At 49.0% G+C, this 15,046-nt stretch overlaps 1 protein-coding gene and 1 long non-coding RNA gene across 4 annotated transcripts in view; one reads left to right on the top strand and one right to left on the bottom strand.

The window, feature by feature from the left end:
* The window catches only part of LOC140402304 (uncharacterized), a 148,832-nt gene that overhangs the window by 10,274 nt on the left and 123,512 nt on the right, over positions 1-15,046 (top strand). Inside the window, exon 2 of the long non-coding RNA XR_011938118.1 lies at positions 11,209-11,477. This is a non-coding gene — a long non-coding RNA (uncharacterized lncRNA). The remainder of the gene's footprint in view (positions 1-11,208; positions 11,478-15,046) is intronic.
* Positions 1-15,046, bottom strand: part of LOC140402299 (cytochrome P450 2C42-like) — a 124,279-nt gene that overhangs the window by 53,118 nt on the left and 56,115 nt on the right. The gene's annotated exons all lie outside the window — the stretch shown is intronic.

Below are 15,046 nucleotides of genomic sequence, written 5' to 3'. Positions count from 1 at the left end.
ACCAAAACATATGAACGTGATTTGTGCCCCCCCCCTCCATAGCCTTCACAAACATCCTCCGCCCCCTCGGTTCATCCTCGCACTTGTGAGGTGCGCCCTATGCGCCACCTGCAGCTGTATCAGCCTCAATCTCGCACATGATGTTGACGTATTCACCCTCCGTAGCACCTCACACCACAACCCCTCCTCCCTGCCCTCCGCCATCTCTTCCTCGCACTTTTCCTTAATCCCATTGTTGCTCTGTTTACTTGCTATAAATATAGCAGTCAATATGATCGCCTTTCTTAATCCTAATTATGAGTATACTTCCAGAGTCGCCAGGTATCTCTCGATACCGCCACAAGGTTCATCCCGAATACCGATCAAAGAGCCAATACACCAGTTAGTTAGTTCAAAGTCAATGGTATTTATTTACACACAGTAATATCTACTCATGCACAATAACACTACAAACTAAACTATCTCTCTCACTAACACCTATACTTAACTTCGGGTGCCCACTTAGGTCAGAGGAACAATGGCCGTTGTTCAGATCTGAGGCTGTTGGGTTCGAAGAGGTAACAGGAGTACAGCTAAGGTCGTCCGTCTGGTAGCGAGCGTTGAACTTGAACTTACTTGCTTCTGGTGATGCTGGTGGATGGGTCTCTCCACTTGAGAGCCGAATCCAAGAGGCTAAATCTTTGGTGGGGGTTCCTTCTTATACTTGGAGGGGCTTTGCGCGCTTTTAGGTGGGCCTTAAACTTGGTCTCAATTAATTGGGCAGCTTCTTGATCATTGTCATCGATCTAAACCAATAAAGGGGCGGATGTCCTGATGGCTGGGCGTGTCCTAGGTGGCCGTTGGCCTTACTTTGTTTGTGTCTTTTGGTTGGGGTAGCGGCGCCGGGATGTCTGAGACAGTATCGGCTACCTGAGTATTAGTCCTTTGTTCCTCGGAGATGGGCCATCAATATGCATTTCGACCCAGAGTTTCGATTCCGTCTGCTGACTGCTTTCCAAATATACATTCAGGCTTTGTGCCTGCTGGTTGCCCAGTATTGTCCATATTTCCCTAGAGTCTCTGTGAACATCCATTTTGTATACCGAAAGTGGCCATCCTAGATGGCTACACACCCTCCTTGTGATCCTCAACGTGAAGCGTGAAGGATCATATTACTGAATCTTCTTTGTTTTCTGCCTAAGTCGAGCATCCGCAATCAAGGACAGGTTCTATTCTACTCTGTCCTATGGATCGGAACCTTTACCTAAATTGCTTTAAAGACATCACATTATTATAAAATACTAACAGGCGCTATGACATTCAGGCATGCATTACAATTAAAACATGGGAACTTCTAACTATTCTTCTCTAAATTATCCTTAGTCACTTAAAAGAATTTACAACAGTATAAACTATACAATAGCAACATTAAATGTGTCTGTATCTTGGCGGTCAAGTACAGAATGTCACATCTTAGAGCAAAAACAAAAATTAATCGACGCACTTTATTTACTTAGAGGGAGTGGGGGGTTTGCTGAAGTCCGAAAATAGGGGGTCTGAGGGTATCTACCGGAGTGCGGGAGGCTTTCCTTCACCATTTCCGAAGTCTCAGTGTCTGGATGACACTGCAGAGTATCGCTATGACAAACAGTGCTTCTACGATGTATTGACAGGGAATACCATTTGATAAATTTGTCAAACCAGGTTGGTGTATCAGTGGCTGTCTCTGGGTGTGGTGTATGGCAGGATCATGACGTCTGTCTTCATGTTCTCTTCCTTCTTAGTCTTCCTGTGGCTTCTGTGGTTCTGGATTTCTGTGGACACAAGCATAATCTCTGTTATTATCTTGTTTAAGATCTCGTAAGTCTGTCTGTCTGCCCTTTTATTATCAATTGCCCATTAGAATTGTCACCATATGTGACTCCCTCATTTTTTTTTTAAACCAAATATTTTGGGGACCAGACATGCGAAAAGAAAATGCTGTCACAGCGCGAGCAGCCTCGCAGCCGGTGTGATCGATGCGGTGAGTGGGTGGACAATTTCTCCGTCCAGCAGTAAAGTGTTCCATCCAAGTGTTTGAGGATGTAAATAGCATATGGGAGAACAGCCTAAGGGTCGCCGGAAAACAAACAAAACTTGTGGCAAAGAGCATTCTTTAAAACACAGACTAAAAGAACAGTAAAAGAGTTTTGAACAAAAAGCTCCAAATGGGGTGCATATGAGTTCCCAGGTAGGATGGTGACCAGTGCCGTAAGGGCACTACCCGAGCGTAGCTGACCAGATGGGGGTCCTCAGGCAGGGCGGGGATCAGTGCCGTTACTCCACTGCCTGAGCGACCAGACAAGAACGGAAAGAATTTGTGTTCACCGTGGATACTGCCCTTTATGATTACCTTCGAATCAGAAGAGTAGCTATGAATCGGTGTCTGCCGACAAACTAGTTCCTTTAACTGCCAGTGGGCGTTAAAAGAGTGGTTATGACCATTTCAAAATGTGGCGTGGGGCCATGAATAAACTTTAAGTGCACAAACAAACATTCAACATTTAAAAGTAACAAACTAAAATAACAAAATCAGGCAGGCTCCATCAGAAGGACACTGTAAATCTCCATTGGTTCCTTTTTACTATCATCTGGACACCTCATTGCTCTATAGCGAACAGAGTCGCAAAGGGCTCGTCTGGCAGGAGTCACACTCTGAGTCATCATCTTCTCCCGGTTGCCAAACTCATGACTGGGGTAGCTGTGCCAAAGCTGCCTGGGGCGATGTGGGTTCCATCTCATCATTGCGGATGGGTCTGTAAGAATTGTCACGGTGCCAATGTTTTGTGTCGAGGTTGGAGGTGGTAGGGGGCAATCCATAGTCGTCGGGCGGTGGGTCCGGATCAGGGGCTTTAATGTACGTGATCTCAAAGGGGTCGCTGGAATCGTGTTCGGAGTCGCTGGGAGTGGGGCTTGGTGCAGAAGTGAAATCGTGCGGTGGGACCATGGGGTCTAGTGTATCATTGCTATCGCTGTCGGTGCTGTTCAAATGAAGGGAAAGGCGGAGTCATGCCTCTGGGGGTGGAGTGGAAGTGGTGTTCGAGGATAGGCTGGACTGGTTGGGGGAGGATCGGAATAGGTCGTCCGTGGGCAGGGCGTGTTCTTCTGCTGCTGCAAGTGAGATGTGGTGTGAGTGGTTGTTCTGTGTGCCATAAGCTTTAAGCTGGTTTATGTGAAACCATCCTGGCTTGCCATTGGGATAAGTAATCTTATGCACGGAGGGGCTGACTTTATCTGAAATGGAGTAGGGTCCTGTGAATTTGGGGGAAAGAAATGAACTGGGGTTATATAGGTATAGCATGACCTGCTGCCCTACTACAAATTCTGTGGCGCGTACTGTTTTGTCAAAGCAAACTTTACTTTGCTTCTTTCGTGCCCCAAGCCTAACAGCTGGGCTGCTTTCACGTTATTGAGAATCTGCTGTACTGCTTTCTCATGGGTGAGGGTGGTGACTGTGGGGCTGGCCAAATCAAGTCCTGACAAGTATTCTGTCCCCTTCATGGGTCGTCCGGTCATGAGTGTGTGAAGGGTGTATCCTGTCGAAGTGGATACCATGTTCCGTATGAACATTAGTGCAAAGGGGAGAACTGTGTCCCATGTGGTATTGTGCTGTTGCAGCATTTTCCTGAGGGTTGCCTTGAGGGTTCTATTCATTCTCTCTACGATTCCGCTTGACTGGGGGTGATAGGCAATGTGAAATTTCTGTCGGATGCCGTAAATTGTGAGGATATTTTTCATGACACGTCCTGTAAAATGTGAGCCTTGGTTGGACTCTAAACTGCAGGGAAGTCCCCATCTTGTAAAGATGTGCTACGTTAGGATCTTGGCTGTTGTTTTTGCCGTGTTAATTCTGGATGGAAAAGCTTCCACCCATTTTGTGAAGGTGTCGACTTTTGGGCCTGAGTCAAATCTTGAATATTGGTCTGTGAGACCTGGACCGCGTGTACTGGGGCACTCTCAGGGGGATTCCACAAGTGACCATGTCTGGAACCTGCCTTTGCTAGGGTGTCTACCTTAATGTTATCAGGGGGGAAGAACGATGGTGGCTATGAACTTTAATAATACCGTATTTACGGTGTTTAGCTGTCCTGAGAATATGCTGCAGTAATGGGGCTGAGGGTAGGGGTTTTCCATCTGCGGAAACAAAACCTCTAGATTCCCACAGAGGTAGGAATTCCGTTAAACTATTGCAGACATATAGGCTGTCGGAGTATATGTGGGCTGGGTCGGGAACGAGTCAGGGTGCTGTACAATATATGCAACGGCTACTAGTTCTGCTGCCTGTGAACCTAGATATCCAGGCAATTTCAATGATATCTCTTCTAACGCGCGTCCCTGCGCGTCCTCTACATAAATGCCACAACCAGTCATTTGTTTACTGTTCAAAACTGTGGAGGAGCCATCCACATAAATCTTAAGGGGTGCGTCCGTGTCTGTGGGCTGGGGTCTCTGGCGTGTCGTACATGGTTTCGGGGGAGCTGACTTGGGTACAAAGGGTCCTGTATTGTGCCTGGTGGTAATGATTTCACACTCATGTGGGGTGCCTGTGTAATGTAAATTATCTGCGAGAAACGGTGTGTTTTTGTCCTTTTTACTGTAATGTCCCGTCCTTGTAAGATAAGGGTCCATCATGCGGCGCGGATTTGTCTGACTGTGCCGTCCTTTAGTCTACCATCTAGTAGAAGTTGGGTTGGGGTGTGCTCTGTCAAAATGGTGACGGGGTTGAGTCCTGTGTTATGTTGGCGAAATATTGAACAGCCCAAAAAACTGCGAGCAGGTGCCTTTCGCAGGCAGAAAATCCTTGCTCAACTGGGTCGAGAACTCGTGAGGTGTATGCTACGGGGCCTAAATGATCGTGTCTTTCTTGGAGGAGCACGGCCGAAAGGGTTCGGTCGGTGGTTGCAACCTGTATTGCGTATGGGGAGAGTGGATCTGGGATCTGTAATGTGGGAGCTGTGCTGAGGGCTCGTTTTAATGCATCCACGGCATCCATGTGCTGTGGAAGTCATTCCCATGGTGCTTGCTTTTTTAGGAGTTAGGAAAGAGGGGCTGCCTTTGTGGCAAAACCATCTATGTGGTTCCTGCAGTAGCCAACCAGTCATAGAAATGACCGGAGGGCTGTGACATTATGGGGCAAGGGTAGTTTGACAATGGAGTCGATGCATTTCTGCTCGATCACGCATTTGCCATGGGTGATGACTGTGCCTAAATAAATTACTTTTTCTTGGAGAATCTGGGCCTTTTTAGGGTTCACTTTGCATCCAATTTCATGAAGGAGTCCTAATAATTCGTTGAGAAGCGAAATGTGCTCTCCCTTAGTGTCTGTCTGCAGAAGCAAGTCGTCTACATACTGGGCAAGGCAATCGGGTCGGGAAAATTTGGCTAATCCATTCGCCCGCTGTCGGTGGAAAATGGAGGGGGTGTTGTGGAAGCCTTGTGGTAGGCACGTCCACGTGTATTGCTGTCCCTGGAAGCTGAAAGCAAATTTATATTGGCACGCTTTATCCAATGGAATGGACCAAAGGCCATTGCTGATGTCCAAAACCGAAAAAAGATTTGACTGGAGTCCCTGCTTTAACATTGTCTCGGGACTTGTGGCTACAGTGGGAGTTGCTACTGGGGTTACTTTGTTTAGTTCCCTATAATCAATGGTCAGTCGCCATGAGCCATCGGGTTTCCTGACGGGTCAAATTGGGGCATTGTTCGTTGAGGCTACTGAACGGAGTACGCCTTGGTCAAGCAAACTCTGGATAACCTTTGCGATTTCTCCCTCTGCTTGTTGGGGAAAACCGTACTGCTTTTGGGGTTTGGGGTCAGGTCCTGTAATGTTTACTAAACCTGCTATCTTGCTGCAGTCGTGCTTGTGCTGGGCAAAAGAAGCTTTGTGCCTCTGCAAAATGTCTCTAACGTCTTTGTCCTGACTAATGGTACTGCGCTAATCCTGTGTGGGTAGTCTCCAACTGTGAGCGTGGCGGGGGCTCGAGCTGCCTTTGCCATTCTCCCCACACATTTGTTTACGGGGTCGAACAAAAGATTGTGGGAGCTCATAAAGTCTATCCCCAAAATGTTTTCGGCTGTCTGGGGTAGATCGACTAGAACTACGGGGTGTTTGGTTTTGATGTTTCCTATCTGAATCGCTACAGGGGCTGTGATGTGTCCCTGCTGCAAGTGCCCTGTGAAACCGCTGAGGGTAATTGTGTCTGTGGTGGGCCATGTGTCTCGTTGAAACATTGTGGAGGAATTGAGCGTGGTGCGGACCCTCCTGTGTCCCAAAGAAATTCTACGGGGTGTCCCCGGACTGTGCCTGCCACTACCGGTCTTCCAGACTTGTCCCACAGGGTGTCGCAGACCCAAGTTGGGGTGTCCGAACACCATCAATGCCGTTCATGTCTGCGTTCTCGGAACGGGCGCTAACACTATGAATTGGCTTGGCCCTATTCTTATTCAGGGTATTTGCCTGCTGGTTTCGCTGTTGTTTCTGGGGTGCATTGCACTCTTGTGCATAATGTCCAAACTGTCCGCAATTGTAACATTCGTGGGTTTCGGCTGCTGTGGGTTATTTCTTTCCTTGTTTACCCATGCGGGGTTCTGATGTGTCCTAATTGGATGCATGTTAGCATCTGCCTGCTCTTTCTCTGTCTTACTGTAATCTGATTTTCCCTGAATGGACCATTCCCAAGCTCAGGACAATCTCTTTGGTCCCCATTTCTCATTGTGGGTCTCGTCTGAGGGGTCATAATTGGCGCAAGCTCTCTGTCCTGCTTCGGTCGCGTGAGAGACGAGGATTCAAGTCCATTTGGCCATATTGTCTGGGGTCAAATGGGCGCGGGCTAACTCTCCGAATACTGCTGTGAAATGAATCCAAAGGCGTCCAGCAAACACTGTTGGGTGCTCTGTCTTTTTCTGCCTACATTTATTGAGGCCTTCTAGGGGTCTCCCTTATTGTAGCCGATTGCATCTAGGATCGCTGCATGCAATTCTTGGAGGGTGCCTCCTCCTAAATTTTGTGGGTCGGGAAGGGTTGCCACGACTGAGGGGTCGAGGCTCAAAACTGTGAGCTTCACTTGCTCTTTTTCATCCAGATCGTACATGGTCGCCTGTTGTTTAACTCTTGCGAAATAATGGTGTGGGTCCGATGTGGGTAGGAACGGTGTTATCTTATCATACGCATCCCTTAATTGAGTGACGGTTAATGGGGTGGTGTACAGAAAATCTGGGTCTCCGTCTGTTGTGGCCCTGCGCTGTGTGGCGACAGGGTTCATGGGGTTGTGCTCTACCTGTGCAGTCGGGGGTGGGGGTGCTTTTCTTTTCTGAGGTTTGTCCTGAGTACATGTTCCATTTTGTATAGAAAGCAGGGATTGCAGGTCTGCAATTTGCTTTCGGCATTTGGCGTGGTCTACCGAGCTCTGCCTCTGTTCCGTCGTGGAACTGTGGAGTGCTCTTAGGGCTGCTTTTAAATCATTACATTGTTTCTTTAATTTCTCAATTTGGTGTTCTGTCTCTTCTCGTACCAACACCGCGCGTTGCGTGTCTTGGTAGGCCTTATCGTATTGTGACTGAAAGCTGCTTAAGTGGGCGAGACAAGATTGGTGTGCCCGTTTGACATCAGCCCTCTCCTTGTCGTTCACCGCTAACTTCTCTTAAAGTTGCCTGTTAACTTCTTCGTACTCGCTAACGTCTCCCTCACTATTCTTATCTCTCTTTTCAATCTCTCTGCAGAGCGTCCTCACGGGCCTCCTCTGTGCCTCGCAATTGTGCCAAGCTAGACACGATTGCCATCGGCGTACGAGGTTTCCCTAAGCTTTTCTTATGAATCTCGGTCAGGTTCTCCCACCAAGTATGCCCTATACGTCCGGGACCTGTTTCGTCGTTTGCACAAAATTCGCTCCAACGGGGCCATCCTTTCCCTTTGAGATATTTTCTCATTTCCTCTTCCCATACGGGACACTGTCCTGCTCCACTGGTCGCTGCGACCTTGAATTCCTGGGGGTTCATAAGGCGTTCCATTGCCTTCATTGCCATTTCTATCGCTATCTCTGGGTTCCTACCGAATTTGGAACAGGGGGGAATAAAGTGGTGATGTAAACACGGTACGGCTTACGCTATTTTCCGGTCTACAAAACTCCCGACAGTTTTACGCAACAAAATCTATCAAGTTTACCTTATATCCCTTGTTAGTACGCATGCAAATAACACACTCCTGAATCTTGGAGGTTTGATAGATACTGGTCTTACGCTTGTGGTTTTTACTTTTTCCAATTGGGTTTCTAATTCAAATTTGGGTTCTCTCGGAGTGACAAAGCCACTTCTAGGTTGAGTCCCGTCAGATGGCGCCAGTAATGTTGTTCTGTTTACTTGCTCTAAATATAGCAGTCAATAAGGTCGCCTTTCTTAATCCTAATTATGAGTATACTTTCAGAGTCGCCAGGTATCTCTCGATACCGTCACAAGGTTCAACCCGAATACCGATCAAAGAGCCAACACACCAATTAGTTAGTTCAAAGTCAATAGTATTTATTTACACACAGTAAGATCTACTCATGCACAATAATGCTACAGGCTAAACTATCTCTATCACTAACACCTATACTTAACTTCGGGTGCCAACTTAGGTCAGAGGAACAATGGCCGTTGTTCAGATCTGAGGCTGTTGGGTTCGAAGAGGTAACAGGAGTACAGCTAAGGTCGTCCGTCTGGTAGCGAGCGTTGACCTTGAACTTACTTGCTTCTGGTGGTGCTGGTGGATGGGTCTCTCCACTTGAGAGCCGAATCCAAGTGGCTGAATCTTTGGTGGGGGTTCCTTTTTATACTTGGAGGGGCTTCGCGCGCTTATAGGTGGGCCTTAAACTTGGTCTCAATTAATTGGGCATCTTCTTGATCATTGTCATTGATCTAACCAATAAAGAGGCGGGTGCCCTGATGGCTGGGAGTGTCCTAGGTGGCCGCTGGCCTTGCTTTGTTTGGGTCTTTTAGTTGGGGTAGTGGCGCCAGGATGTCTGAGACAGTATCGGCTACCTGAGTATTAGTCCTTTGTTCCTCGGAGATGGGCCATCAATATGTAAATCGACACAGAGTTCCGATTCCGTCTGCTGACTGCTTCCCAAATACACATTCAGGCTCTGTGCCTGCTTGTTGCCTAGTATTGTCCACATTTCCCTAGAGTCTCTCTGAGCGTCCATTTTGTATACCGAAAGTGGCCATCCCAGATGGCTACACCATCCAGTGATACCTTATCTTCTCCAAAACTAACCCCATAAATCGCCGACACCACCTCTTTCTCCAATCCCCCCGCCGTCAAAATCTCTTCCAACAGTGTGGGGGCCGGTGCAATTGCAAAGCTCTGTACCTCCTTCATGGCAACATTTCGGACCTGCATATATCTAAACATCTCCCACTGCCCCAATCCATATTTCACCCCCAGCTCCTCCAACTTCACAAAACAGCTTGCCAGAAACAAATCTTTAATGCCCTCACTTCCATCTCCGAAAATTCCCATCCCAACTTCCAGGTTCAAATCTATGATTCCCTCGAATCGGTATTTCCCTTGACCCCACCCACAACCTAAAGTGCTGGCGCAATTGCCTCCAGATCCTGAGCATCGCCACTACCACCGGACACGCTGTGTATTTCCCTGGGCCATCGGGAGCGGCACTGTTGCCAACGCCCTCAATCCCGACCCTCTGCATTGACTCTCCTCCATTCTAACCCACTGGGGGTCACCCCCTCACCCAACTCCGCACCTTCTCAGCATTCGCTGCCCAGTAATAATACAATAAATTTAGGAAATCCAACACCCCTGACTGCCGTCCTCTCTGTAACAGCACCTTCCTAATCCTGGCCACCTTCCCCCGCCCCCCCACCCCAAATAAACAAGGTAATCATCTCTTCTACTTCCTTAAAAAACACCTTTGATAAAAAGATCGGCAAGCACTGAAAATGAATGGAAACCGCGGCAATACATTCAAAACAAAAAGAACAAAGAAATGTACAGCACAGGAACAGGCCCTTCGGCCCTCCAAGCCCGTGCCGACCATGTTGCCCGACTAAACTACAATCTTCTACACTTCCTGGGTCCGTATCCCTCTATTCCCATCCTATTCATGTATTTGTCAAGGTGCCCCTTAAATGTCACGATCGTCCCTGCTTCCACCACCTCCTCCGGTAGCGAGTTCCAGGCACCCACTACGCTCTGTGTAAAAAACTTGCCTCGTACATCTACTCTAAACCTTGCCCCTCTCACCTTGAACCTATGGCCCCTAGTAATTGACCCCTCTACCCTGGGGAAAAGCCTCTGACTATCCACACTGTCTATGCCCCTCATAATTTTGTAGACCTCTATCAGGTCGCCCCTCAACGTCCGTCGTTCCAGTGAGAACAAACCGAGTTTATTCAACCGCTCCTCATAGCTAATGCCCTCCATACCAGGCTTAACTGTCTGCACCCGACCTGCCAGCGATAGAGGAAGACAATCCCATCTTGCCAAATCCGCTTTCACCCTCCTCACCAAACTAGTGATGTTATATCTACGGAGCACCCCAATTTTGTGCCACCTATGTTCCACCCCCCCCCTACCCCCGTACTATCCCCCTCCACACCCCCAAACATCTCAACGTGATGGCCAAAGGCTCGATCGCAAACACAAACAACAGGGGGACATAGGATCCCCCTGCCTGGTCCCTCGATGTAGAGCAAAATACTCAGAATTCATATTATTCGTGTGGACACTTGCCCTCGGCTCCCTGTACAGTAATTTTACCCAATCCACAAATCGTAGCCCAATCCCAAACCTCTCCAAAACCGCCATCAAATGCCTCCACTCTGACTTCTGGTGGCGCGCGCGAGCAGAGTGGCTGAGTTGAGAAGGGGCTCACGCCGGTCTGAGACATTTTGGCATTTCTGGGGGGTTTCCCCGTTGATTTGCCGATTTTGGGATTTCTTCCGCCGTTGGGGCCTGAGGGACGGGCACCAGATCGGGCCGGTTTGGAACTGGTGGGCATCGAGCCTGGCGAGCGGCGGGGGAGGAGCTTGGCCTGAGGCGACGCCCCAATCCAGCACAAATGTAGAGGGGGAGCAGCGCACATCGGGTGGCCCCCGCTGAAAATGAATCTTTGGGATGTTTTATTTTATTTTTAATTTTTATTTAAAAAGAATGTTAAAAATTTTTAATCATAATTATTTATTTATTTCAAGATTGAAGAAAGAAGGCGAAACATACTAAGTGGTTAAGGGATGCCAAAAACAATTATGAAGAATGAGAGGACCAGTAAAAGCGCTGACAAGATGGCGGGTGCCGGACCGTGTGTTGGGCCGCACTACTTACAGTGGAAAGGATGGCCAAGGTGATTGCTGTGGAACTGGAGAAGAAGTTTGCGAGGAAGGAGATGGCAATCGCACTGAAATCATTGGTGGAGGAGACAATCACCCTGGTGAGGGTAGCTGTGGCAAAGACATCGGTCGAGGTGAGCGAGCAGGGCGAGAAGATGAAGGAAATGGAGGAGGCCATGTCGCAGCACAGCGACCAGCTCACTTTGATGAGGGACGAGCTGTGGAGGTTGGTGGAGGTCAACAGAGGACTCCAAGCAAAGCTCGAGGACTTGGAGAACTGCTCGAGGTGCGCAATCTGAGAATTCTGGGCTTACCTGAAGGGGCAGAGGGCTCAAGGCCAACAGAGTACTTTGCTAGGATGCTGGTGGAGTTGAAAAATGAAAAATGAAAATCGCTTATTGTCACAAGTAGGCTTCAATGAAGTTACTGTGAAAAGCCCCTAGTCGCCACATTCCGGCACCTGTTCGGGGAGGCTGGTACGGGAGTTGAAGGGGGAGGGTGAAGGCCCCTCCCGGTATGAACTGGACCTAGCTCATTGGTCGTTAAGGCCGAAACCCAAAATAAATGAGCCTCCGGGAGCAGTAATTATCTGCTTCCATAAATACCACATGAAGGAGAAGGTGTTAAGCTGGGTGACGCAGAAGTGGGAGGTACAGTGGGATGGTGCTAGAGTTCGGATTTACCAGGACTTGACGGTGGAGTTGGTGAAGAGACGAGCTGCGTTCAGCTGAGTGAAGGCAGCACTGTACAACAAGGGGGTGCGATTTGGTATGGTATATCCGGCAAAGCAGAGGGTGACATACAATGCCAAAGATTTTTATTTTAAAACGGTGGAGGCAGCTGAGGCTTTCATGAAGGCAGAGGCTTGGGACAGAAGTGAGGAGTGGAGCTGGAAGAAAGATCGTGGACTGTGATTGGGGAGCTGGAAAATGTATAAATGTTATAACTTTCTTTTCACTGACCTGTATGTGGTAGTCTGTGTAGAGGTATTACGGTACCTGGTAATGCTGGAACAGCATTGGTAGATATTGTATGCTTCCTATTGGTCAAACTGTATGGTAGCTCCGCCCTGCTAGGCGGGGTATAAGAGCCCGTGCCACCCCAGCAGCCTTCATTCTGTACCTGAGTTGCTAGGGGAAACATCTAGCTTATTAAAGCCTTCAGTTGGACTACAACCTCGCTTTAGTGGTCATTGATCGTGCTTCACTGTATTGTAACATACTTGACTTCACATCGTTATAGAGTTTAAGTTTTGGTTTGGTTTGATTGGCATTTTTGTTCTTTTTCTTTGTTGCAAATGTTATACGTTATTTTATTGAATTGTATGGGTTACATAGCTTTTCTTTGACTTCTGGGACTGGGTGGGAAGCGACAGTATGCCTTTTTGGGGAAGGGGCCACCTGCGCTAGCTAATTAATGTCAGCTAGTGAACGGAGGTGAGGTGAGAGGAGGGCTGCGGACATTGAGCCTGGTTAGCAGGTTTTTTTGCGTCTACGAGGCGAGCAAGTGGGGGAGGGGAGAGGATGGATACTGAGTGAGATTTTTTTGAGGGGAAGTGCAGGGGGGATTCTGGGAGGTGGGGAGGGGATTCGATGTTAATAATGGATAGGGATGACTCAGGCTCATGGGGCAGGCCTCGGTGAAATGACGATGGTGGATAAGAAGGGGGGGCGGGGAGTTAAAGACCCCCAGTTCGGATAGTCACGTGGTACGTGAGGGGGTTGGGAGGTCCAGTCAAGAGGTCAAGGGTGCTTGCGCATCGTGAAAGATTGAATGCCGATGTAGCAATGCTTCAGGAGACTCACCTGAGGGTGAAGGATCAAGTGAGACTTAACAAGGGCTGGGTTAGTCAGGCGTTTAACTCTGGATTTGACAGAAGGGCTCAAGGGGTAGCGGTAATGGTCAGCAAAAGGGTACTGTTCCAGATGGAGAAGGTGGTTGCAGATCAGGGGGCGTAGGTATGTGATTGTGACAGGAGCGCTGGAGGGGAGGCTAGTGGCGCTGGTAAGTGTATATGGTTCCAATTGGATCGATGTGGGATTCGCGAAGAAGGTGTGTGGGGCCATCCCCAACTTGGACACATACAAACTAATAGTGGGGGGTACTGGAACTTGGTGCAGTAGCCAAGATTGGACAGGTCACAGCCCGCTCGCTGGTCCCATCAGGAAGGGGCGAAGGTGCTGGCTGGGCTAATGGTGGAAATGGGAGGGTGGACCCTTGGAGGTTTCTGCACCCGAGGGAGCGGGAGTACTCGTTTTTCTCAGTGGTCCATAAGGTGTACTTGCGGATCGACTTTTTCATAGTGGGGAAGGTGCTGCTAGCTAGGGTTAAAGGGTCAGAGTACTTGGAAATTGCAATATCAGATCATGCCATGCATTGGGTGGATATGGTACTGGAGAAGGGGGTGGCACACAGACCAGGGTGGAAGTTAATTGTGGGACTGTTGGGGGACCGAGGGTTCTGTGACAAAATTGAAAAAGTAATCGAGGAATATGTATGTTTTAACTGCACGGGGGAGGTGTCGAAAGCGGTTGTCTGGGAGGCTTTAAAGGCGGTGGTGAGGGGTTAGGTGATCTTGTTCAAGGATAGGCTAGACAAAGAGGAGAGGTTGGAGCATCAGAGGGTAATAGATGAGATGCTGGAGGTAGACAGGAGGTATGCAGAAGATAGGGACCCAGCGCAGTTGGAAAAGAGGAAGGAACTTCAGGCGAGCTTTGATCGACTATCTACCAGGAAGGCGGTAGGCCAATGGAGGCGAGCAAGGGGTGCAGTTTACGAGCATGGAGAGAAGGCTGTTAGCGGGTCAGCTCCGGAGGGAGGCTGCGGCAAGGGAAATTGTCCAGGTGCGGGACAGGGCAGGGAAGTTGGTGGTGGCTCCAGATCAGATTAACAAGGTCTTTAAGGAATTCTATGAGAGGTTGTACAGGTCAGAGCCACCTGGGGGAGGCCAGGAGATGCAGGAATTTCTAGATGGGCTGTAGTACCCGAGGTTAGGGGAGGGGGACAGGGCGACATTAGAAGGGGCGATCGTGGAGCAGGAGATAAAAGATGCGATTGGGAGGATGCAGTCTGGGACGGTGGCTGGGCTGGATGGGTTTCCGGTGGAATATTATAAAAAATTTGAAGTTAAGCTGGTACCGCTGATGATGGGGATGTTTGAGGGAGCGATGGGGTGTTCCCACAAACTTTGGGGTAGGCATCGATTTCCCCATTACTTAAGAAAGATAAGGATCGAGCGCAGTGGCGGAGGTGCGAGAGCAAGGGGAGGCGCTGAAGGAAGTGGAGGAGACATTGCAGCACGGTGATCAACTTGCCTCGATGGGGAAAGAGGTGTGGAAGGTGATGGATACTAAAAAGGATCTGCGAGGAAAAATGGAAGACCTGGAAAAGAGATCCAGGCGACAGAACTTGAGGATTGTGGAGCTGCCCGAAGGAGTTGAAGGACCGAAGCCGACTGAGTATTTTGTCGCGATGCTGGCAAAACTACTGGGGGAGGGGGAGGATCCCTCCCGATATGAACTGGATCGGGCTCATCGGTCGTGGAGGCCTGTACCAAAGGCGAGTGAGCCGCCAAGGGCAGTGACTCTGTGCTTCCGTAGGTACAGGGTGAAGGAGAAGGTCCTGAGCTGGGTCAAGCAGAAGCGGGTGGTGCAGTGGGCTGGAGCTGGTATACGTGTATACCAGGACTTTACGGTGGAGCTGG

The sequence above is a fragment of the Scyliorhinus torazame genome, chromosome 25 (genome assembly GCF_047496885.1).
Source record: "Scyliorhinus torazame isolate Kashiwa2021f chromosome 25, sScyTor2.1, whole genome shotgun sequence".
Taxonomy (NCBI): Eukaryota; Metazoa; Chordata; class Chondrichthyes; order Carcharhiniformes; family Scyliorhinidae; genus Scyliorhinus; species Scyliorhinus torazame.
Note: the sequence above shows the minus strand (reverse complement) of the source record. Positions and strands in the feature narration are given on the sequence as shown.